The 25207-nt window shown below is 40.6% G+C and overlaps 1 protein-coding gene and 1 long non-coding RNA gene across 8 annotated transcripts in view; one reads left to right on the top strand and one right to left on the bottom strand.

Annotated features, from left to right (window-relative positions):
• NCAM2 (neural cell adhesion molecule 2) overlaps positions 1-25207 on the bottom strand; it is a 206076-nt gene that overhangs the window by 131600 nt on the left and 49269 nt on the right. The window lies entirely within an intron of this gene.
• LOC308476063 overlaps positions 16990-25207 on the top strand; it is a 35984-nt gene continuing 27766 nt past the window's right edge. For 4 of the 5 annotated variants that reach the window (XR_013985666.1, XR_013985667.1, XR_013985668.1 and 1 more), the window contains exons 1-2: positions 16990-17156; positions 24197-24311. This is a non-coding gene — a long non-coding RNA (uncharacterized lncRNA). Of the gene's footprint in view, positions 17157-17534; positions 17754-24196; positions 24312-25207 lie in introns of those variants that run through there. The other variant, XR_013985670.1, reaches the window with a different exon arrangement.

Here is a 25207-nt window from a genome sequence, read left to right as displayed (position 1 = left end):
TTTGAAGTGCAAATTAAAATGTCCTGCAGTTTTTCCTCTATTTTATACATTATTAAACTGATTCAAGGTTATAATTCTTGTCCAGTATTATGTACAATGCTTTCCATTTTTTATGCATTTGAGAGGCACACCTTAGAAAACACTGCACAGCAGCTATGTTTAATTAACTTCAAAGGGACCCATTATGATACACTGTGCTATTGTTAGCAACTTGGGAAAGCAAGTTAATAGTAGAAACACCCAATAAATTGTTCAGATGGAATCATTTCATAATTCCTAAGCATATGGATTTTTCATTAATAAATGGAAGTCTCTTTTTTGAGGAATTGGTTGATTATTACTGAAAATATTTGTCATCAATGGTTTCTTTCAAACAGTGTAGGGGAAAACTACAAATGGATAATTCCAATATCAAAATTAGTGCTTAAGTATGCAAATTACATCCCAGCAGGAGTCTGCTGAACATTACATTAACAGGATGTTTTTCATTCATTTTCACCTGGATCTTTTTCAAGCCAGAAGGAAGATATATGGCTGATCGCTAATATAAGCTTCGTAGCAGTTTAGGGCTATAAAGTAGCTCCACATTGTGAGTGGGACTCTACTAAAGACACACACACACACACACACACACACACAGTGATTCCATAAAAAATATTAAGGGAAATGATGCTCAGCTGGCTGGAGTCCTGTCAACCACCATCATGCCTTCAGCCAGTTCTGCCAAGGCTGTAGAGCTTCAAAGGCAGATAAAGACTATTGGTCTGCCTGCTATAACTGTGTTTCCCACTGATAACCAAGGCTACAGAGGTGGGGAACCACTAGCCCATGGGCTTAGTTAGACCCAGAACAGGTCTCTTTTTGGCCCATAAGGCCATTTTCCATGAAGCATGTATTTAGAGACAAACAATGCTATTTCCAGTCTCTGTTGAAGACAGAAACCTAAGTTCCAGTCTGCACATGAGTGATAGATATGGATCAGAATACTTCATACAGTAATTAGTAAAGGTAAAGGTACCCTTGCCCGTACGGGCCAGTCTTGACAGACTCTAGGGTTGTGCGCTCATCTCACTCTATAGGCCGGGAGCCAGCGCTGTCCGCAGACACTTCCGGGTCACGTGGCCAGCATGACAAGCTGCATCTGGCGAGCCAGCGCAGCACACGGAACGCCGTTTACCTTCCCTCTGGTAAGCGGTCCCTATTTATCTACTTGCACCCAGGGGTGCTTTCAAACTGCTAGGTTGGCAGGCGCTGGGACCGAACGACAGAAGCGCACCCCGCCGCGGGGATTCGAACCACCGACCATGTGATCGGCAGGTCCTAGGCGCTGAGGTTTTACCCACAGCGCCACCCGCGTCCCTTTTCATACAGTAATTAGCAAAGATCAAATTCCTCAAGCATCACTTTATACGTTAGAGAAACGCAAGACCATACCTCCTTTGGTCATGCAGATTTAGATTCCCCAGGACGATTCCCTTAAGAGACCTTGGTTTGTCACATCAAGGCCTTATCCAAGCTCAGCAGCCAATACACCAGTTATACACCTGGTCACAGTAAAGGCCTACATCATGCTGATGTGGGCCTGTGATTGCCACCTAGTCCCACTAACATTCTCCCAATATGCAGGATGGTTGGTGATACTGGTCAGCAACTAGGCTCTCCGGTGCACAGATCCATCCCCTATGCCATTCTAAACTCTTTCCCCATCTTCAATAAAGTCATGGTTATTTTTAACTCACTTTTGTCTACATGTAGGTGTTGTGCCTGTACGGCACCCTGTTTCACATTGGAAGCATAAAGAACTTCATTACTGAACAATGAGGCTTTATCTCAGGAAAAATAACATCGACTTCCACAGCATTCTTCTTGTCCCAACACAAGTCTTTACAGGCCAGCCTCTAGAAAGGTTATCTGGAAATGTCTTAAATATTGCCAAACTTTCTACCAAGTCTCTATGGGACTTGGAAATCTCATTACATCCTGCTTAGTTTTCCATGTTACTAGCCAGTTGCCCTTTAGGAATTTCAAATTTCAAATCCTACTGCAAAGATAAATTGCTGATTCTGACCACATATTTCCTTCCCAGCACATGATGGACTATAAATTTAATTACTGCCCGAATTCCTTTGTGACTACTGCAATATTTCCTTTTTTCTGTATGACAAAGTGTTTTAATGTAATAATGCAATACCCTTTCAACAATACAATGGTATGATCCTTGTACATTTTTTAAAAAAACCTTAATACCTGCCCTTTTGTTTTATCATGGCTAAAAAGTGCATTGGCATCTTTAACTGCCAGAAAATCTGATCTGAATCAATGGAGCATTTGGGGCTGTACCATACCATTTCCTACTATATGAAACAACACATATTAGCTTTAGCCTTTTATATACCATGTCCTGCAACACAGATTTATTTATTTTTTAAAGAAAGAGTAGATTAAAATTGAGACTTTTAATTTTGGAAAAGTTTCACTATACTCAATTTTTCACAAGTTCTCCCCTTTGCCTATAGGACTGCTGAGCTAATGAGCATGACTATCAAAGTTTCTAAGCATCTGCCTTTAAAGCAGTTATGTATCTTAATATCAAAGACAGATAATATGTCCTATTGTGACTTCTCTCATTACCAGAATTCTGAAAAGAATTTAACAACAACAACTAGCAAACACAGTGGGTAACCATGTTCACGTAGTTACTCAATATGTATCAGTCTGGATGACCTTAGATGGGAAACATATATTCAATTCTATTGCATGCAACAGCATTGCTCAACAACTTGTGGACAAAATCAGTCTGACATGCATAGGGCTAGTTTGGATATAACCATAACCATAATTTAGTGCTATGGGGACAAGCCTCCTTGAGCCTTGTGTGCAATCTCATCTTCTTCATCATGGTGATGAGGAACATAATGATGTCTGTTTTCTGGTTTAAATTAACAACAGTAACATGCAATCTGTGGTCAGTGTGAACTACATGATTTATTAAAGCAAGCCAAAGACAAATTATGGTTTCTGATCTTGGTTCAATAAGTGATAGCATAAGCTAACTGTTGTTTCTATTTTGGTGTCCACATCAGGACACAGTGTGCCTCCCCACTGTAGTGTACATATTTTGCTGAAGAAACAGCAATTTTGTTTGCTGTATGAAGTGTTGAGCTGTCTTTTACATACCACATTAGAGTTTAGAGTCAAAAAATGTATCAGAATTCTGAAGCATATTTTTTTTTTTTTACAAAATGCGCATGCATTTTCAATGGATTGAGTTATAGAATATTCAATTTATGGCTGACACAAGAAGGTATTCCTTTTAACTTTGCCAGTGTAGCAATAAAAAACCCTGGATATTGATGAAAGACTGCAGCAATATCAGGCTTTGTTCTTAAATGTTATTTTTTTTATTTAAGAGATATATTTCACAATGCCCATTTTTCATTTTAATGATGACCTTGTAGAAGAGAAAGTTATGTTTGTATTTTGTTTCAAATCCACAAGTTGTTTTTTTGTAAACTTACCAGTGGTTTGACTCTACCCCAGTGACACACTCTTCCATTGTCTCTCGAGACAGACAGATGTCAGCAATTTTTGTTTTTTGAAGAAACCTTTGTTTATCATTTATTTGGAACTATAAGCCTCATACCCAGCACTGCTTGGTAATTCTAAGAAACCAAAAAATCAGTGCAATTTTGAAAAATTCTGCCTGCTATCTTGATTTAAAAGATAGACAAAATCCTGCTTCTTGATTTGGTTATAATTTTAAGGTGTCCAAATGCATAGCGAACAGATAATACACTTTCCAAAATATATAGTAGATAACATGAAAAGGTACAGGTCACTATAATAAGTAGAGCAATTATTTCTCTTCTCAGTGCCACAAGTGCTACTACACTAATATGACACTGCTATACCTTTGGGCTTCATTCAAACAAAATTCAGTACTTAAATCATATCAATTTCAATCGGACAGAGCTAATTGCAAGTTCAACTCTCTGTCTGAAATCAGCAGCAAAGGGAGAGGATTCAAATTAGAGTCACTATCTGCTCTGCTGAGAAGTCTTGTCCACTTCCCTGTGGGGCGGGGTTGCAGACAGACCGTGTGGCCTCTCACACGCAGCGGGGAGATCCCTCGGCTGCGTCACAGACTCCAGCCAGCAAATCTGGGTGGCTGGGGGGCATGGCTTGGCTGATTTAAGCTGCTGCACTGCCGAGGGATCTCCCTTGTTTGTCCAGGTCTTGACACGCAAGACCACTACATCAGGCTTCTTTTCCTCAGTGGCAGCAACCATTCCACTAGGCTGCAGCAGAGGAAATTATGAGAAGCAAGTCCACATTCAGAATTGCTGAAAAGCCTAAGCAACCTCCTTTCATCAAAGCCCCTTGTTGTGTCTTTAGCTTGTAAACCTGAGTGCAGGGAATGCATTTTTACTTGTCTCTGTAAGCTGCCCTGGGATGCTTTATCTGGTGAAGAGCAAATTTCCATGCTTAAAATAATTTTTAAAATACAAAAAGAAAAAGAAAAAACAAGGACACTTAAAAGTGCTTAATGTTGCTTGGAGTGTGCCCTTTGCAATGTTATAAGAAAAGAAAATGGTCAGTGTCTGTTCAAGGAAACATATTACTCATTGTAAAGATGTTCCTAGGACCTGGACTTTTCAGGACAGCTGGCAGGCACAGCTACTGTGGCAAGAAAATGATGGCTGAAAATAAAGGAAGAGATGTGTATCCTTCCCTCCCACTGAACCACTGAAAGTGTTTGAATTTTGTCAACTTCCTGATGCTCCAGAGCAACCCAATTTGGTGAACCAAGTAAGAGACCTACACCCCATAGGCTGCAACCTAGGATACGTTCTCAATGCTGCAAGGCATTGTGTTGTCAGTCCCCACCATGCTAATCCAGATCCTACTCTTGACATGAGGGAACCTGTGGGCTTCACTGGATTCCTGGCACAAATGGGTAGCTAATTTAGTTTTTGTTTTGTTTTCTGTAAAAATATTCATTTAAAAGAGCATTATGAACCTTGTCTTTCAAACTGCTGCAATTTGTATCTGCCTCTGTGTTTGTTCTACTTTTTTCTGTAGCAGCAGTTTAGGAGACTGAGCTGGGTGAGATGCATCTGAACCTATCTAACATTGCAGCTAAAACAAAGGAACAGAAAGCAACTCATTTGAAGGATGCATACTATGAACAAACTCTTCCCTGTTAGTGGGCCAGAAAGGAAATAATGCAAGCTGCAGAGGTTAAGAAATGTTTGATTTACCAGGCTTGGATTTCCAAATAAAGCATCCATTTTGTCAGTCTCTTCCCCTGCTTCCCTATTTTGTCCTTGCTAGGTTGGTAAATATACTGGAAGTTCTCAATAAAATGCTTCAAGTTTGTAACCTGGAAAAACACACACTCAAATCCAAGCCACTGTGGTCTTTGAGGACCAGAACTTTAAGGTTTCAGCCAATGTTGTGATAATTTTTTGTGTAAAAAGAGGGGTCTTCTGCTTGTAAAGGAGATGTGACTGCTTAACTCAAAGGTTTTCAACCTTTCTGACTCCACGCTTCCCTTGACCAAATGCATTCTTTATTTGGCTCCCTTGTGGGGCTTAGGAGCCAAGTTATGTCACCCCTTGCCTGCAGAGCTGGCAGCCCCTCACCCCTTTTCAAACACCCTCCCAAGTGGAGTAGTCACTCAGCCTCTTCTCCTCTCCTCTTTCCTTGGGAACCATCCAGGCAGCAGCTGCCACAGCTGCCTCTGGTCCCTGAGCCTCCTCACTCCACCCCACAGGAGCCTGGGAAGAGGATGCTCCCAGCCTTAGCAGCCTGATGGGAGACTGCCCAAAGGTGAATGTGAGGCCACCATCTTACTCACATTGGGAGGCAGCAGTGGTAGTAGTAGTGGGTGCTGCCAGGCCTGCATGGCGAAAAGGCTCCCCTTTGGCACCAGGCACTCAGCTACCAGGCAGGCACTGCAAACAGCAAGCACAAGAAAGGCCAGCACAGCCACTGCCTGCCTGCCTGCCTGCCTGCCCAGCCTCCCACTTGTCTGTCCATTCCCAACAGCAAAGGCTGGCGGACTGTCTGGCTAGGCTCCCTCATGCACTTGCTTGCTTACTCTGACACCGCCTAAGTTCCTGGCAACCAGCACCATTTGCCTGGGGAGTTGTAGCCAGGACTGCTGCAACAAAAGACACACAAGCCTTTGGGAGGAAAAGATGCAAGAGGGCATCAGAGAAGCGAGGGAAGGAAAGATGGACAGACGCCAGATTTGCGTGCAACACCCCTGACCATCCTTCAATGCAACCCAAGGTGTCATGGCACACTGGTTGAAAACCCCTGGCTTAACCCATTGAATAGCACACAGAAAACTGTTTTGATGGGTCAGATGAAAGGTATTCTTGCAAAAAAAAAAAAAAAAAAAAGACAGCAAGCCAAGCATATGATAGTATATGGACCTACATGTTAGAGAGAAAAGAAGAGATAAAAGGGTAGAGGGACTCTTTTCCCCTCTCACCTTTTTATACATTTGGAGAGGGAGGGGGAAACGCATCCTGCTATGAAGAAAATAGAACACATTTGAGAGCAGAGGTTAGTTGGTTCTGACAAATCACAGAGTAGATGAAGCTGCTATGTTGCAAAGACAAGAGAAGCCCACTGTTTCAAGAAGTAACTTGGGAACAAAGACTAGCACAAATCTTTTTAACTATGAAGAACTGCTGGGAATATTGTATACAATACAATACAATGCAATGCAGTGTGTGAGATAACAGTACAAGTATAAGCCAACTGCTTTTTAGAACAAAGTTTTATAGAATCATAGAATTGTAGTGTTGGGAGAAAACCCACGGGTGATCTAGTTCAATCACTTGCAATGCAGGAATCACAGCTAAAGAATCCCTGACAGATTCCAGCCTCTGTTTAGACACCTCAAATGGAGAATTTATCACCTTCTGAAGGCATTGATATAAACTAGTCATTCAAGAGGGCATTGATATATATACTAGTTATTTGCTGTTACATAAACCATGAAGCCCTGTCCATGGGTACTTGGGTACTGGACCCCCATAGACTATGTACTACTGGCAGGATCTGGATTTTGGTTACAATGTATATTAGTCTTCAAAACATGACTTTGTTTTAATACGCTGCAAGCATGAGCATAATGGCTTTGAGTCCTTTAAGACTTTCTCTTTGCACATTTGTGGTTGATGAAACTTGGACAATACTCTGTTATTAACTCTTTTTATCAATAAATACAGATATAAGAATGAAAACATTTACTGAATGCATAACATGCACATAAGGTGAAATTATTCCCAATATTGTCATTAACAAAATGGAACTAGGGAAGTACCTAAAATATATCAGTTGAGCCCACTCCTTCAAACATGGATGCTTCTCATATCCTTTCGCAAGTAAAAATGTTTCATTCAGAAGCAGGTGCCAACGGACAATTAAAAGTTCAATGCATTGCTAACCATGGAAATAAAATTAGAAATATTTGCAAACAGAAGCAGCTTTACCACATTCAACTCCAGTTGTAAGATTTGAACCACATTATTATTTCATACAAATGATCTATTAATGAACCGAACATTTAAAAATAAGAAAGCTCCGGAAGAAATCTGATAAAAGGCTTTAACATGTGACACAATGGAAAACATCAATTGTGTCCATAGTTATCAGTCTGACCTTTACTGATACAGAAGATCCTTCATATTTCATGGCATTTCTCTGAGCTAATTATTTCATAAATTGAAATATCAATCATAGAGACTCTCCAGAAGATAGATGAATATAAAGAGACATGTGGCATAATCATCTGTAACAGTATTAAAACGGCAATAATCTGTCTAGTGGTGAAATAAATAAAAAACATTTCATACCTTCTGTAATTCTTGTTTTGTTTGCTAATTTTTGAAATGTAAATACCCAACATAAAATAGCAGGCTACATCTGTCACAAGAACAAACAGCAGGAATGAGAAGAACAGCTTGATAGGAATATGTTCCACAGTAAAATGTCAATTAAATACCTTAAATGTATTGATGTATATGTACTACAGCCTCATTTTAAACACATATTAAAGAAAATGGCACCTACATGTTTCAGAGAAAAAGAGGTGCATATACTAACAGAGATATATGCATAGAATAATAGAATTTGTTGAGTTTGAAGTGACCATGAGGGTCATCTAGTCCAACCCCTTGCAATGCAGGAAGACTTTGCCCAACGTGGGGCTTGAACCCATGACCCTGATATTAATGATCTCATGCATATGCACACAGTAAAGGTAAAGGTAAAGGGAACCCTGACCATTAAGCCCAGTCACAGACGACTCTGGGGTTGCGGCACTCATCTCGCTTTACTGGCCGAGGGAGCTGGCGTACAGCTTCCGGGTCATGTGGCCAGCATGACTAAGCCGCTTCTGGCGAACCAGAGCAGCACACGGAAATGCCGTTTACCTTCCCACTGAAGCAGTACCTATTTATCTACTTGCACTTTGACATGTTACGAACTGCTAGGTTGGCAGGAGCTGGGATCGAGCAACAGGAGCTCACCCCATCACGGGGATTCGAACTGCCCACCTTCTGATCAGCAAGCCCTAGGCTCTGTGGTTTAGACCACAGCGCCACCCACATCCCAATAAACCACCACAATTTAGAAGGGTTTGGGTTTTATTATTCTCAATTCTCCTTATTTTTACCATTATTTTTGAGCTGTTTCTGAATCTGGTTTGCCACCTAATAAATATATTTTGTCCTTTATATCAGAGTTGGGGAAGCTTTGGCCTTCCAGATATCACTGGACTTCAACTTCCATCATTCCTGCCCTTTAGCCATGCTGGATGAAGCTGATGGGTGTTGGAGTACAGTATCTACATATCCACAGGTTCCCCGTTCTTGCTTTAGACTGCCATCAAAACACTGTAAAGGTAAAAGGTACCCCTGCCCGTACGGGCCAGTCGTGTCCGACTCTAGGGTTGCGTGCTCATCTCGCTCTAGAGGCCATGAGCTGGCGCTGTCCGAAGACACTTCCGGGTCACGTGGCCAGCATGACGAAGCTTCACGCAGTGATCTGTGGGCCTGACAAGATGTCTCGGGAAGTGTGCTGTCTCCCCGGGGCTAAGATCCAAGATGTAACTGAACGACTGCAAGGAATTATAAAACCCACTGACAAATACCCCTTCCTCTTGGTTCATGTGGGAACCAATGACACTGCAAGCAATAGCCTCCAGAAGATCAAAAGAGACTACGAGGCTCTGGGCAGGAAATTGAAGCAATTAAATGCACAAATTGTCATCTCATCTGTCCTCCCAGTTGAACGATGTGGCCCAGGGAGAGAGGGAAAAAAGTGGAAGTGAACAGCTGGCTTCGCAAATGGTGTAAACAGGAACGGTTTGGATTCTTAGATCACGGACTGCAGTTTCTTGAAGATGGACTTCTGGCAAGCGATGGGCTGCACCTCAGAACGGTTGGGAGGAATGTTTTTGCCAAAAAACTCAGAAACCTCATCAGGAGGGCTTTAAACTGACTAATGTGGGGGAGGGAGACAGTGCTCCTGAAGGTAGGAGTCTATCAATTGATGAAGATGATCATCCAAATGTCATAGACCAAATGGAGCAAACAGCACACAGACCTAGTGGTGGGAGGAAAAAATCCTTAAATAAGAGGCACAGGGGAATGATTAATGGACTTCAATGTCTGTACACTAATGCGCAAAGCATGGGAAATAAACAAGATGAGCTTGAGCTCTTGGTACAGCAAACTAAATATGACATAATAGGCATCACTGAAACCTGGTGGGATAAGTCTCACGATTGGAATGTAATAATGGAGGGATACAATCTATTTCAGAGAAACAGACCAGACAAGAAAGGAGGAGGAGTGGCGTTATATGTCAGGGATGTGTATACCTGTGAAGAGATCCAAGATTTAGAACCTCAAAGCCAAAGTGAGAGCATTTGGGTCAAAATTAAGGGAGAGAAGAATAACAGTGACCTCATTGTGGGAGTTTACTATAGATCCCCAAGCCAAATGGAGGACATAGATGGTGTCTTCCTGGAACAGATGGCCAAGCATGCAAAAGGAAGGGAGATAGTAGTAATGGGGGACTTCAATTACCCGGATATTTGTTGGATGTCAAACTCAGCCAAGAGCATAAGGTCAAACAGATTCCTCACTGGCCTTGCAGACAACTTCATTGTCCAGAAAGTGGGAGAAGCAACAAGAGGAACAGCCATTTTAGATCTGGTCCTAACCAATGTTGATGACCTGGTTAGTGGGGTAGAAGTGGAAGGATCATTAGGCGTGAGTGATCATGCTCTTCTGAAGTTTACTATACAGCGGAAAGGAGCAGCCAAGCATACTAGGACTCAATTTCTTGACTTTAAGAAAGCCGACTTCATAAAACTTAGGGAAGTGCTGGGTGAGATCCCATGGACAGTAATACTAAAAGGAAAGGGAGTTCATGATGGCTGGGAGTTTGTTAAGAGGGAGATAGTAAAAGCACAACTTCAGGCAATACCAATGAGACGGAAACATGGAAGGTGCCTAAAGAAGCCAGGGTGGCTATCTAAAGAACTTTTAACTGAGTTAAGATTAAAAAAGGATGTGTACAAAAAATTGAAAAGGGGCGAAACCACCAAAGAGGAATTCAAACAAATAGCCAGCACGTGTAGACACAAAGTCAGAAAAGCTAAAGCACAGAATGAACTCAGGCTTGCTAGAGAGGTTAAAAGCAACAAAAAAGGCTTTTATGGGTATGTTCGTAGCAAAAGGAAGAACAAAGAAACAGTGGGGTCACTCAGAGGAGAAGATGGTGAAATGCAAACAGGGGACACAGAAAGGGCTGAACTCCTCAATGCCTTCTTTGCCTCAGTCTTCTCCAATAAAGAAAACATGCCCGACCTGAAGAATTTGGAGCAAGTGATTCAGCAGAGGAAACACAGCCCAGAATAACTAAGGAGATAGTACAAGAATACTTGGCTAGTTTAGATGTATTCAAGTCTCCAGGGCCAGATGAACTGCATCCAAGAGTATTAAAAGAACTGGCAGATGTGATCTCAGAACCACTGGCAGTCATCTTTGAGAATTCCTGGAGAACAGGCGAAGTCCCGGCAGACTGGAGGAGGGCAAATGTTGTCCCTATTTTCAAAAAGGGGAAAAGAGAGGACCCAAATAATTACCGCCCAGTCAGTCTGACATCAATACCAGGGAAAATTCTGGAGCAGATCATTAAGCAAACAGTCTGTGAGCACCTAGAAAGGAATGCTGTGATCACCAATAGTCAGCATGGATTTCTGAAAAATAAGTCATGTCAGACTAACCTGATCTCATTTTTTGACAGAATTACAAGCCTGGTAGATGAAGGGAACGCAGTGGATGTAGCCTACCTTGATTTCAGCAAGGCATTTGACAAGGTGCCCCATGATATTCTTGTAAAGAAGCTGGTAAAATGCGGTCTTGACTATGCTACCACTCAGTGGATTTGTAACTGGCTGACTGACCGAACCCAAAGGGTGCTCATCAATGGTTCCTCTTCATCCTGGAGAAGAGTGACTAGTGGGGTGCCACAGGGTTCTGTCTTGGGCCCAGTCTTATTCAACATCTTTATCAACGACTTGGATGATGGACTCAAGGGCATCCTGATCAAATTTGCAGATGACACCAAACTGGGAGGGGTGGCTAACACCCCAGAGGACAGGATCACACTTCAAAATGACCTTGACAGATTAGAGAACTGGGCCAAAACAAACAAGATGAATTTTAACAGGGAGAAATGTAAAGTATTGCACTTGGGCAAAAAAAATGAGAGGCACAAATACAAGATGGGTGACACCTGGCTTCAGAGCAGTACATGTGAAAAGGATCTAGGAGTCTTGGTTGACCACAAACTTGACATGAGCCAACAGTGTGACGCGGCAGCTAAAAAAGCCAATGCAATTCTGGGCTGCATCAATAGGAGTACAGCATCTAGATCAAGGGAAGTATTAGTGCCACTGTATTCTGCTCTGGTCAGACCTCACCTGGAGTACTTTGTCCAGTTCTGGGCACCACAGTTCAAGAAGGACACTGACAAACTGGAACGTGTCCAGAGGAGGGCAACCAAAATGGTCAAAGGCCTGGAAACGATGCCTTATGAGGAACGGCTAAGGGAGCTGGGCATGTTTAGCCTGGAGAAGAGGAGGTTAAGGGGTGATATGATAGCCATGTTCAAATATAGAAAAGGATGTCACATAGAGGAGGGAGAAAGGTTGTTTTCTGCTGCTCCAGAGAAGCAGACACGGAGCAATGGATCCAAACTACAAGAAAGAAGATTCCACCTAAAAATTAGGAAGAACCTCCTGACAGTAAGAGCTGTTCGACAGTGGAATTTGCTGCCAAGGAGTGTGGTGGAGTCTCCTTCTTTGGAGGTCTTTAAGCAGAGGCTTGACAACCATATGTCAGGAGTGCTCTGATGGTGTTTCCTGCTTGGCAGGGGGTTGGACTCGATGGCCCTTGTGGTCTCTTCCAACTCTATGATTCTATGATTCAGCTGGCGAGCCAGCACCAGCGCAGCACACGGAAATGACATTTACCTTCCCGCTATAAATCGGTCCCTATTTATCTACTTGCACTTAAGAGTGCTTTCGAACTGCTAGGTGGGCAGGAGCTGGGACTGAACGACGGGAGCTCACCCCGCCGCGGGGATTCAAACCGCCGACCATACGATCGTCCTAGGCACTGAGGTTTTACCCACAGCACCACCCGCGTCCCGATCAAAACACTGTATCAATAATTATTGTTGGGGGCATTAAAATTATGTGTTGTATCATGTTGAATAGGTAATTTGGAGAAACTTGTTATTTGTTTACTGCAGAAAATAGGAGGAGGAAAAACGCTAGAGCTGACCTCACTGAATTAATGTTTCATAGGATGGCAGCAATTTTAGATCCGTTTACTGATGTTTCATTGTTCATTCTAGATGGTAGAAGGTCTCTGGTTTAAAAATGCTTATTTTCAGATATCTTCATAACTGAATCAGGGTACAGTTTTTGGATGTTGCTTCTTCTGCTAGGGAGGATGTTAGGCAAAAAGCAAAGTACTTGTGGGTTGTAGGAATCCACACACTGAGAATGAGTGTGAATCTATTTGTTTAAATCTACATATGCACTCCTAAATTCATACGCTTACATAAGACGCTAACAGATCGGTGTACCAAGCATGTGCATATGGGCACACAAGTGCATGCACACACAGACAAACAAACAAACAAACAAACACACTATAACATTATTTTTTAATGATTTACAACACAAAACTTCCAAAGGGACTTATTTCACATATTTTGCACTGAAAATACATTCGAAAACCAATGTTTCAGCTTCTGTATAGTATAATACTTGTATCAAATAATTTTTACTATTAAAAAATCAAAACCATAATAGAAGATGCTTAGAATGTTTGGCTATGAAAGGTGATTGGAGATCCTCTTTAAAGAAGATCTGTGTGGTTTTAATATTCGATAATGTGCCCCAGATGGTTAAAAAAAAACCACAGTAACCTTTTATAGCATTATTCAGGCATTGTTTATTTATTCACAATATCCTGCCTTTCTGCCTGAAAACAAGCATCCAAGACATGTTCAGAATAAGTGGAAATAATACATAATAACACAGTAATAAAATCCTTTTGAGGGGGAAATTATGGCAAAAGCTCTCTCCTTGACCTTAAATGTTGCAGATGCTGTTGGCAGTGTTCTTCTTTCAACTTACGTCTTATATATTCCCTTAAGGTATCCACAAATCTTCATTCACACAAACATTTTAGTCTATACATGCCTATTGCGGACTGCAACATGGTAAGCTTAGTGCATCCAATTAAAAGGAGCTGCCTGCATGTATAAAATAGCTATCATAGCCAGAGCAAACATTTGATAGAAATCTGAAAGCTACATTTGTAGCCATCATGTGAAAAATAGGATTGTGCAGAACCACCACAACACAGGCAAAAATCCAGTTTTATTTCAAAACCATGTTTCTCCCCCAGAGGAATGACATTTACTTAATACTATTTTTTCCCATATACTTTCTTGGCAAAATAAGCACCCATTAGAAACCCATTCCAGAATAATTGCATTTTCTAGCTTGATAATGATGCACTTTCACAACGTCATGCATCACTTAAGCTGAATACAAAATAAAAGTGACTTAATGCAATGAATAGTGTTGCATACAAAGAAATCTGTGCCATTTGATTTCCCAGAAAAAGTAAAACACAAAGCACAATCAGGCTTAGGTTTGATGCTCTTGAATCTTAAAAGAACTTAAGGTGAAACTATATATATTTGATGGATCCTTAATTATGTCTGTGCTGAATAGTGCTTACAGAAAGTAAGGCTTAACTGATTTCCCTCTTAGTTGTCCATGACACTGATTAAAACAGGACCGGGGAGAGCAGTAGAATACACTTACCTCATAAATTCAACACTGCATGTCAAACATTGAGCATATAGGCAAGTAAAGTATTCCTTGTTATGAATAGGTTTCAATGACAATAAAGCTCAGAAATACTAAAGAAGCTAGCCATAGTTAGGCATGGTCGCCCACCTAATTGTAATCATATGTCCACAATACGTACCTGACAGACAGAGGGAGGGAGGGAGGGAGGGAGGAGGAGGTTGTGAGAAGAGGAGAAATGATTAAATAGTAACCAGAAATCTCTCTTTCCTTACTCTGCCCCACAGAAGAGCCAAGAAATTAGCACGCACATCTAGCTAGGAAGGGCTCTGCAACCCAGACATCATGGCAAGGAGGATTGGCCCCATGGTGTGGAATAGACAAATCTTATATTCTGTTTGTCTGTCTCTCCAGTGCAGCATATTGGTTTGTTAATGGAAGAAGAAGTTGTCTCATTCACTTACTTGTTCCTGTGTGCTGTTCCTCTGGAAAAGGAACTGCTGTGGACTGGACCCAATCCACCCAGTCAAACCACCAAGTAAGAGAGAGTGAGTTGAAAGAGGTGAAAGCTGCCCTTTCATTCAGGTCTTAAACCTATTTGCCCATCTTCAGGGAATAAGTCATTCTAGATCACATATAACAGTATGGGGGACCTAGCTCTTTAGTGGAACCTTCTTTCTCCCTAGTCTACCAGGGATTAGGCTGGTGTTGGTCTGGTGGAGCTACTTCAGAAAGAAGGATGTTAAAACCATACACAGAAAAATATTGTTGTTTTACATTGTTTTTAATGCTGAATTTAAATTGTTGTAACCTTCCTTAGGACCTTAGTTAATTAATTATAGAGATAGAGGAATCTATGCCTGCATTCTAAGTGAGAAAATGTAGGAAGAGAGGGAAATGTGCACAAGTGTGCCAGTTCTTCCACCTACCTTGCCACACTTAATGTGTTTCACCGTGACTGTCCGCCAGGTTTCAAACCTCAAATTGTAAACAGCTACAAAAGATTTTTATTCTCAGGTTAATGTGAAAGCCAAAGGACATGCTAAACTTTTAGGCTTCTTTCTATTGGTGGTGCAGTCTACTGACCTGCCGGAGAGATATTAGTAGGTCATTGTAAACTTGTGGGGGTGGTTGGCATAGGTCTGGTTTTGAACATTGTTTATCATATGTCAGGTAGGCTAGAGTCACTGAGTGACTCTTTATGATGATTAAGAAGGTGAACCCAGGTTTCCCCAGCCAAAGGAAACTGTTTCCCCAGCTAACATAACAATCATTACAGCACCTTTTGTCAGTTCACAATTCTGTCAAATGATCCTAATAAAATGGTATTCTAATAAAATGGTATTATGCTATGCATTATGCTCGTTTGGATAGGTAAGGTAGGGTAGGGGGAGAGGGAGATAGAGGTGGATTCTCATTGAGAGTGTAATATGATTTCTCTTTGGTGATATGACTATGGGGCTGTCATGGTGAGCTCCTTAACTTCAGAATTTACCACTGCACCCAGTACCCTCTGTACAAAAATGTAGTCCATCTTGGACATATATATCTAAAGGAAATTAATATCATCTGGGATGTTCTGGTGCTAAATGCATAATTGCTGAAGGGTGTTATGTTTATAATTTGTTGAAAATCAATACAAAAATTGTATTTAGAAAAACCAACTAACTTAGGTCTGCACAATTTCTGACCATCATACTCAAATGCAGTTCACCAGTCACATACCCTGACAACCACTAGATAGACCAGGCAGGAAGGAAAAGAACAAAAGGTCTTTCAAGCTGCTAGTGGGATTGGCCACACATGTCTTCTCAAATGAGTTTGATTTGGTTGATCAATGCTGAGCAAAGGAGAATGCGTATGTGTGTGCAGCATAAGAATAGGGCAAGGTTGTTTATTGAATCAGCTCTGATTTAGAATGTGTTTCAGGGTTTCGAACTGCATAGTAACTAGTCATGAGCCACAGTTGTTAAAAAGCAACAAGAATAAAATGGATTCCCTGCTATCATTTAATATTTGTGGTGCTTCATAAGACTATGAGATTATGTATTAGTAATCAATCATAATTAATCTTCTACATCCCCCTCTCCCTCCACAAAAACATACAAATATATTTTCAGCAGCAGTATTAATTAAGCAATATTTCTTTCCCTATCACCAGCTTTCAAATCAATTAATTCAGAACTGCTTCATTCATTCTTCTATCAGTAGTTCATCCTGCTAAAATTATTAATAGGGTCCATATTCATTCTTCTCCTCCCCACATTAAAGAGACCCCCCCCCCCGGCAATATTATTACAATCTCAAGTGTTAAGAAAGCAAACAGATGATCTGCTGTAATATGAATGTCTAGCAAACAGATAAGAAACCATGGAAAATGATGACAACATATTACATAAGGCCAGACTTCACTTTACCTAAGACACATGTGCCAATGAAGTCAAACAGTATGTAGTATCAGAAATGAAGTTCTTCAGTTTTGAGAACTGTGTGGAAGAAGAGCAGGTGGCAACAAAGTTGAGGCAATGCAAATTAGACTCCTTACTCACTGGGGGGGGGGACTTTCACTATGCCACAGATGCTGTTGGACAATTGTTTACATCATCACTGACCATTGTTCATGCTGGCTGGACCTGATGACAGTTACAATCAAACAGCATCTGGAGGGCCACAGGTTCCCAATCTCTGGATTATGCTGATGATTTTCACACTCCCTAGAGCTTCAATGGCAAGTTTGGGGAATATTTTGGAGAGTGGAGGAAATATAATCATTTAATGTGGTAGCCAAAATCCTTGCAAGTGAAAGAACTGAGAAACCCCAACTAAATCCACAGCTTTGGGATATGGGTCAGGGAACCAAGCTAATCATTAACATTTCTGTAGGTTACCCAAAAAATGGCATAGGAGTTTCATCATGAGGGGTTGGTTGTAGTATTAATTTAAAGCTGTCCCAGGGACTCTATTTCAAATCATAGCAGTAATACTGGGGAAGGGAGTGTTTAACCCTTTCTCAGTGTGCCATATTCCAGATCTGAAACACACCCTACTTGCAATAATATACAAGTGTGGTACAGGCACCTATATTATCCCCACAAATATGCTAATAGCAACATTTAGGAGGGGGTGACCTCACATAGGGCACAATTGGTGAACCTGTGATGTTGTTGGACTCCTCCTCCTATCAGCCCCAGACATGATAGCCAATGATTAGGGAGGGATGCAAATTGTACTGTAGCAACAAATAGTGGACCACAAACAGACGCAAATGTGCTTCAAAGGTTGGGAAATTGTATGCCACAGAATACAAAGAAGGGATGTGTTCATGGTGAGCTGAATTTCACATATCAACTTTAGCTAACTAACTTTGGCTGCAGATATTTAGGTTTAAACACAATTAGGGATAATGAAACCTTAAAGTGCTGTTGGCATCCGTTCTGATCATATATCTAGCTTGTCTCTTTCTTGTAATGAGTTGGAAGAAAAGTTATGTCTATGTCCCATTAAGAACAGACAGGGGGATATGTCTTTCTTAGGATTTGGCTGACTTCCAAGTAGTTTCTATTCTCTTAAAAGTGAAGAATGAAAAGGATGCAGATTTGGTATGAAGAAGTGTGAGACTTTAGGACCAAAAGGCTGTGTACACATTACTGGCTTAAAATGCAGCTAGGCCATTCCTTTTTTGTCAATTTGGATGGAATCTGGTTTTAGGGAAAACACATTAAAATGCAGCATTTCACAAGGAACAATGGGTAGCTAGATATAGGATAGACACAAGAGAGGTATGCATTATGGATAATGTCCTGTGTACACTGCTCCCAAAATCAGCAGTGGGGGCACTCTGAGTAAATGGGAGTGTGGAAAATGCTAAATGGCTCAGTGGTTCATTTTGTTCACGATGCCACACAGGGTGACAGGAGTTATGTGTAGCCTGAAGAAAATAGGATATTTTAACATTTAAAGATGATAGAACACATTTATTTTCTGTCACTCCAGATGCTATGACTCAAACCAACAGGTTCAAAGTACAAGAAAGGGAATTTTGACCCAACATTACAAAGAATTTCAATTTCATTGTTCTGCATGGGACAATGACAATAAAGATATCGTATATCGTATAGAATTTCATGGTGGTGTGAAGTGTCTGGCCACAAAACAGACTCCCTCAGAAGGTGGTGAACTCCCCCTTGGCATAGGTTTTTAAGCAGAGACTGGATGGCTACCTAGAATGGGTGCTGTAACAGCAGATTTCCTGCACCGGTAGAGGAAATGGACAAGATGCCCTTTGAGGTACAATTCAACTGTTGTTATACGTACACCCCCAGCTAAGGCATGTATCTCCCAGATGCCTATCAAATGTTCATATAAAAGCCTCAGAAGAAAGGGGGGTGGACTACTGAGCCACTGTTCAGCTATTCTTACTCTTAGAAATGCTCTTCTAAGAGAAGGTTGGTAATGTTTAGCTAAATATTCCATATAGCTTTAAACAATCATTTCTTATGTTAGCAGGCTGTCTTCAAATTATAAGAACCCATGGTCAAAGCTCATTAAAGTAAACAAGCCCCTGGTGGCATTGCTTTCTACCAGAGGAAGTATTTTCAACAGTACACCTATTCCCAAACAGGAACAAAGGGAGCTGCCACATTGACATGATCATTACTTACATGCTAGAGGGTTATTCTGCTTTTGTTTTGTTTTCAATAGCCTTATCAGCTTTCCTAGATTCCTATAGCTTATTCAGTGCTTTCTTTTACAATATGCACAATACTTAAAGCATAACGAGTGACTGGGGAAGCATAGTAGTGTGCAGATGTTGGGAGAAGTTGGCTTTCCCATCTTAGTCAGAGTATCTTTATATATTCACTTTTAAGGCCAAGCAACATGAATATAGTGACTAGCAATGAAGGTAAGGGCTTACAGAGAGTACAGAGAGGGATTCTGATGAAGCTGTAATTTAATTGGATCTGGGAGCTTCCCAGAGGTGAATTAGACAAAGGCAAAACTGTTTTGATACCAACTCCAGAAGGCCTCCTGAGCTGTGTCCCATGGGATGGCTATAAGGTGGTATGGTGTTGGGCAAGCATTTGCATACTTATAGGTGTCTAGAACTTGAACAAAACAACAGATAAAATCCAAAGGCTTGTGTGAGAGTCTAAAGTACATTGAAACACAAGGTGCTTTTCTAAAAAAAGGAAAGTCAAAACAAACAACAATAGTGTTTCAACTCAGCTGAAATTAGTTGTCAGTCAGAAGCGTGCTACATGAGAAGGAAAGAATAATACTTAAGGATAATAAGCTACTAATATTTGAAAGAGTAAGAAACATAGGCGAAACTAATAAACCCAAGGGAACATATTGATTAAAGAATAGATTTACAGTATAGGGTCATTTTCCTATAGATGTTGGTGTGAGAACACTGCAAGGTTCTATATGTAATGTTTTCTTACATGTAGATATACAGACTGAGAAAGTTGCAAGCAAGCAGGCACAGGGATAGTGCCAGTTTCAAAACAGCATTTGACACAAGACAACTGCAACAACCGTGAAGCAAATACATTGCAAAAAAATTAAATGTTTGCTTTCTTTTTATATTTTTTATATCCTTGTACACACATCATGTTATGCCTTTTTAGGCAGCAGGTTGTGATGAATTCCAAGAGATTCAAATAGACCAAGTCTTACCAGGACTCTACACTTCACTATCTTGTTTATTTAAACAATTTATATGCCACTTAAACTACAATTGCCTTTAAGTGGTGAAAAGTAACAAAACATAAAAAACAGTTATAACTATAAAATCAAGCTTTCATTAAAACGTCAGCTGGAATAAAAGTCTTTAGTAGTACCAGAAGTTCAACAAGAATCAGGTTAGTCTGAAACTAATTTACTCAAAGCCACCCTAAACACTTCTTAACTGAACATGAATTTCAACCAAGTCCAACAGATATCACTGCATCCAAAGGAATCAAATGTTGTTTTAGAGTGTAGAAGTATATTGAGAAGAGATTGCATGCCTTATCCTGCCTACTTTATCAAACGCTCTTCTGTCAGATGAATTCCACAATACAGCACTTCTAAAATTGTGTTTCTCATTTAAAGTGCAATATAGATTCTTATGTCATTAAATGAGACAGGCATCCAGAGATGGGAAGGTACTGCAAAGACAAAGTATCTTTTTTTTAAAAAAAGAAAAGAACATTTCTCCAAGAGATTTGATGAAGAAAATGTGTGACAGACTCATAGATCTTTCTTATTTTTTAGCGAGCTTCAGAAGTGTGGGATTTACATTGCAAAATTTAACTTTGCCTATATAAATTCAATATCAGTACTTTCAAAATACTCCCTGATTCCAAAACAACAACCCTGTGACACGTTGAAGACAAAGAGGTTTAATGCATTGTTTAGTCGTTTAGTTGTGTCCGACTCTTCATGACCCCATGGACCAGAGCACGCCAGGCACTCCTGTCTTCCACTGCCTCCCACAGTTTGGTCAAACTCATGTTGGTAGCTTCGAGAACACTGTCCAACCATCTCATCCTCTGTCATCCCCTTCTCCTTGTGCCCTCAATCTTTCCCCACATCAGGGTCTTTTCCAGGGAGTCTTCTCTTCTCATGAGGTGGCCAAAGTATTGGAGTCTCAGCTTCAGGATCTGTCCTTCCAGTGAGCACTCAGGGCTGATTTCCTTAAGAATGGATAGGTTTGATCTTCTTGCAGTCCACAGGACTCTCAAGAGTCTCCTCCAGCACCATAATTCAAAAGCATCAATTCTTCGGCAATCAGCCTTCTTTATGGTTCAGCTCTCACTTCCATACATCACTACTGGGAAAACCATAGCTTTAACTATACGGACCTTTGTTGCCAAGGTGATGTCTCTGCTTTTTAAGATGCTGTCTAGGTTTGTCACTGCTTTTCTCCCAAGAAGCAGGTGTCTTTTAATTTCGTGACTGCTGTCACCATCTGCAGTGATCATGGAACCCAAGAAAGTAAAATCTCTCACTGCCTCCATTTCTTCCCCTTCTATTTGCCAGGAGCTGATGGGACCAGTGGCCATGATCTTAGTTTTTTTGATGTTGAGCATACAGTTATTTAATTGCCAACTTATTTGCCTTCAATACCATTAATACCGAAATAACAATTTAAGAATAAAAGAAATCTCCAGACAAGTTCCATTTAGGCCTCATTAACTTGGCTCAGGAGGCAAAACAAGAATGCCAAGCTTTGGCTTTAGTTGTTCCAGGGAAAACAAACTAGTGTATGTGTACTGGCTTAATCCTGGAAGTATATTTGTTTGCTTCATTGGGTGCTAAATAATCAAGAATTAAAGGTTTAAATCCTAAAAAGGGATTTTAAGAAATTGCCTTCCTTTTCAAATTTACCCATAGGAAGCTAGACTTATGGGAGATTTATTTAATGATTTCTGTTGGCTACAGAAAACTAAGCTGACTTTTAGTTCATACCACGTACTCTGAATATTCTATTACAGACCACTTGTGTTACAGAGTCTTATGTCAACTGTTACAAAAGTAAGAGGATCAGGTATAAGATTCTTTGCCTACAAGGTTCAAAAGAAATGCCCAAAACAAAATTATATATAAAAATTAATGTGAGAAAGGTCTGCAAAATAACATAGTTAAATGTAGAGGGACCAATACTAATTCAGACCAGTTCTGTGTGCTGCTGTTAGGACAGTTCTCCCACAGCCCAGCCCATTAAATCCACGAATGCATAGGTGTTGGGTTCTTGTATCAATCCCTGAATACTTTCAGTAGTGACAAAATTTTATTCAAAGATATCTCACAAAATAAAAGGAAAGCATTGGAAAGGCAGTTAATATACAACCTTTATCTATTGCAATCATCTTCTTTACCAGAATGCTCAAGAAGGAAAAGACAGAGAAAGAGCATTGTGAAGTGGGGAAACTGTGACAAATACTCTTAAAAATAAAAAATTCCACCTTTTGTTTTTAGATAAAAGAAAAGTAAACTTGTAACCCCCCCCCAAAAAAAAAGCTTAACAGAAATGGTTCACTATCAGAAAAAGAAGAAGTTAGAACCCAAAATTGGACTTGAGACATGTCTCATTTGGCCACTGGTTTCTTAGGCTGCAATCCTAATGGGGCAGGTATAAAAAACTGAAGGTAGCTTCACCACCATATCCTATGCCCTGCAGGGCTTATGCCTGCAGAATAGAAGGAAAGATAGAGCAGTGCTATTTTGTTGTTCTGTCCTTTTTCCTTTGTCTGCTTTCTTGCTTTTAATGACAACCAATATGAGGAAAATTCACTCTGCCCTCTGAAGGTCTGGTGTAGATTCATCCCTGCTTTGGGCACATCAGAGAACTGGGAATGTGATGGCTCCTAATCTGCTTATAGAGCTGCTGTTCCAGCCCAATGTTCTAGATGTAGCTTTGCTATAAGTAGGGAAAGGGCAGCAGAGGTTTTCTGTAGCAGGGTGAAAGCATTCAATGTTAAATCCCTAAGGTCAAACCTCCCAATGCTTCCTATTATGCTCTTTCTGGTACACTTTCCCAGGAACCAAAGGATTGCAGAGTCTATCTGGATTCATCCCATTAAGTGCAGGAGATAAATCTTTTTATAACATTATGATTTTTTTATATAAAAAAACCACAACATTGCAATGACAGGGTAACAACAATAGGAGCATAAACACTGTTGACTTACCTATTTTAAGCATATCAGAATATATCCCGATGCAGAAGGTATGTTTTGTTTCATTAGGGAGAGTAAATCCAAGTGATGTGGTTGTATTCAAAAGGAGAAGGAGAAAGAAAAAGACACAAGAAAATCAGTTAGTTTAGATTTTCATGTAGGTTGTTTGAATTTAATACATGCAACATATTTGCAGCACAATTATGCTTCATTTATACTAATAGTTTAGCTTTGTCTTACTATTCCTTGGAAAATAATAAAAGTAACATTATCAGTAACAATACTGAATCTAATTACTTAACCATGTGCAGTCTTCTGAAGAAGGATTACTCAAGAAAAACAAAGCCTTTTAATACCAGGTACATACATAAGCAGAGAGTGGAATAGGAGATTGCATCATTGACGCAGACGCTCATGAATGAACACACAATATAACACAATTGTGTGGTGGTCCAAAATATTCAGACTTGCACATACACAAACACTATGTTATAGGCATGCCAAGACCGTGAGGCACAATCATGACCCCCATTCACACTTATACAGTTAGACCAGTCTTCACCAATCTGATGTACTAGTTGGGAATGTAGTACAAACCATGTGAAGGCACCAGGTTGGCCAAGACTGAATTAGAACATCAGCATGGGGTTTAAAGTACTGTGCACAGCCACTCTTAGAATAAATATTAGCTCCTTCTCATTCCATTCCTTCCTTCTCTTTGGGTATCAGCTGTCTTTTATGTAAAGAGCTTCCTTGGTTACAATGGGGCAACCTACATAAACAAGGCTTTGTCAGTAGATTCCTTGTTTCCTTTTTTGTCTAAAAAGTGTTATACAGCAAAATCAAACACGACATAGGGAGCACAATAAAACTGCAGCTTGTGTTTGGGTTTCATCCAAATATCTAATCTGCTGACACCAAATGCTCTGTCTTCATGAATACGCAAAGGTGCATTCTTCTATTGGTAATCAATATTCCATCCTTGTTTGTAAACGTTCATTTAGTGGCAGTAAAATGCTAAACAATGCAATAAAACAGTATACATATTTTAGCATATTTTCAATGAAAGATTCTCAAAGTATAAAAACCAACTTCTGTTTAGAAATACAGTGCACTACAAACATCAGAGCCACCAATTAAGAGACAGGAAAGGATGCAATTGGGCCATGGCAGCCTAGACATTCAACAAGGGTGCTGAGTAACTAAGGAGGCAAAAGGTGAGAAATTGAACAAATGGCAAGCAGGCTGTGCCTACTTCACTTTGCACATGTTTCAGGTTATGGAGTTGCACTGTTCTACAGCAGACTTCCCATGATAAGCATAAGGTTGTTGGGGGCAGTTGTCTCTTTCTATTTTGTGTTATGCCACACCCATTCCATGGCAGCCAATATGTGACTGGCAATTCAGAAAGCTCTCAAAATTTGAAATGTGCCCATTAGTCCAAAAAGGTTGGCAAGTCCTGCCATAAGTCAATGGTCAAGTAATCAAAGAAGAGCTCAGGAAACAAGTAGAGTGTGAGGGGAGTGTTTGCTGCCCAGGTGCATGCTGCCCACAACCCAGTGAAGGGGAATGGTGAACCGTAGAAAAAAACCACAGGATATTTGTATTAGGTTGAAATAGGCCACAACTTTTTATTAATTGCATATCTAATTGGGTGTGTGCCAAGCAGTCCATCTGCTGCTAGATAATTTGGGTGGGGTCAACCCTGAGCTGAGAGTCACCCCTGACATGTACCAAGTGCTTTCATCCTGAAGGTCACCATTGGGAGAGGTGCTATGGCCCATAACCTCCCTTGTGGGCTCCCAGACAGCAATACCCCTCCTGGACTCCTTTAATGGGGCACCCATTAAACTAAGGATCCAAATCATTGCCTTATTCACCAAAGTTGTGACAGTGCTTATGAGGTAGGCAAAAACCTGCAGAAAGAGCAACTTATTTGCAGGGAAAAAATCCTCCCCTTCCCCCAACCCAGCAACTGTATAAACCAGTCTTCCTCAAACTTGGCCCTCCAGATGTTTTTGGCCTACAACTCCCATGATCCCTAGCTAGCAGGACCAGTGGTCAGGGATTATGGGAATTGTAGTCTCAAAACATCTGGAGGGCCGAGGCTGAG

Source organism: Podarcis pityusensis (genome assembly GCF_964106645.2).
Source record: "Podarcis pityusensis genome assembly, chromosome: 4".
NCBI classification, from domain to species: domain Eukaryota; kingdom Metazoa; phylum Chordata; class Lepidosauria; order Squamata; family Lacertidae; genus Podarcis; species Podarcis pityusensis.
Note: the sequence above shows the minus strand (reverse complement) of the source record. Positions and strands in the feature narration are given on the sequence as shown.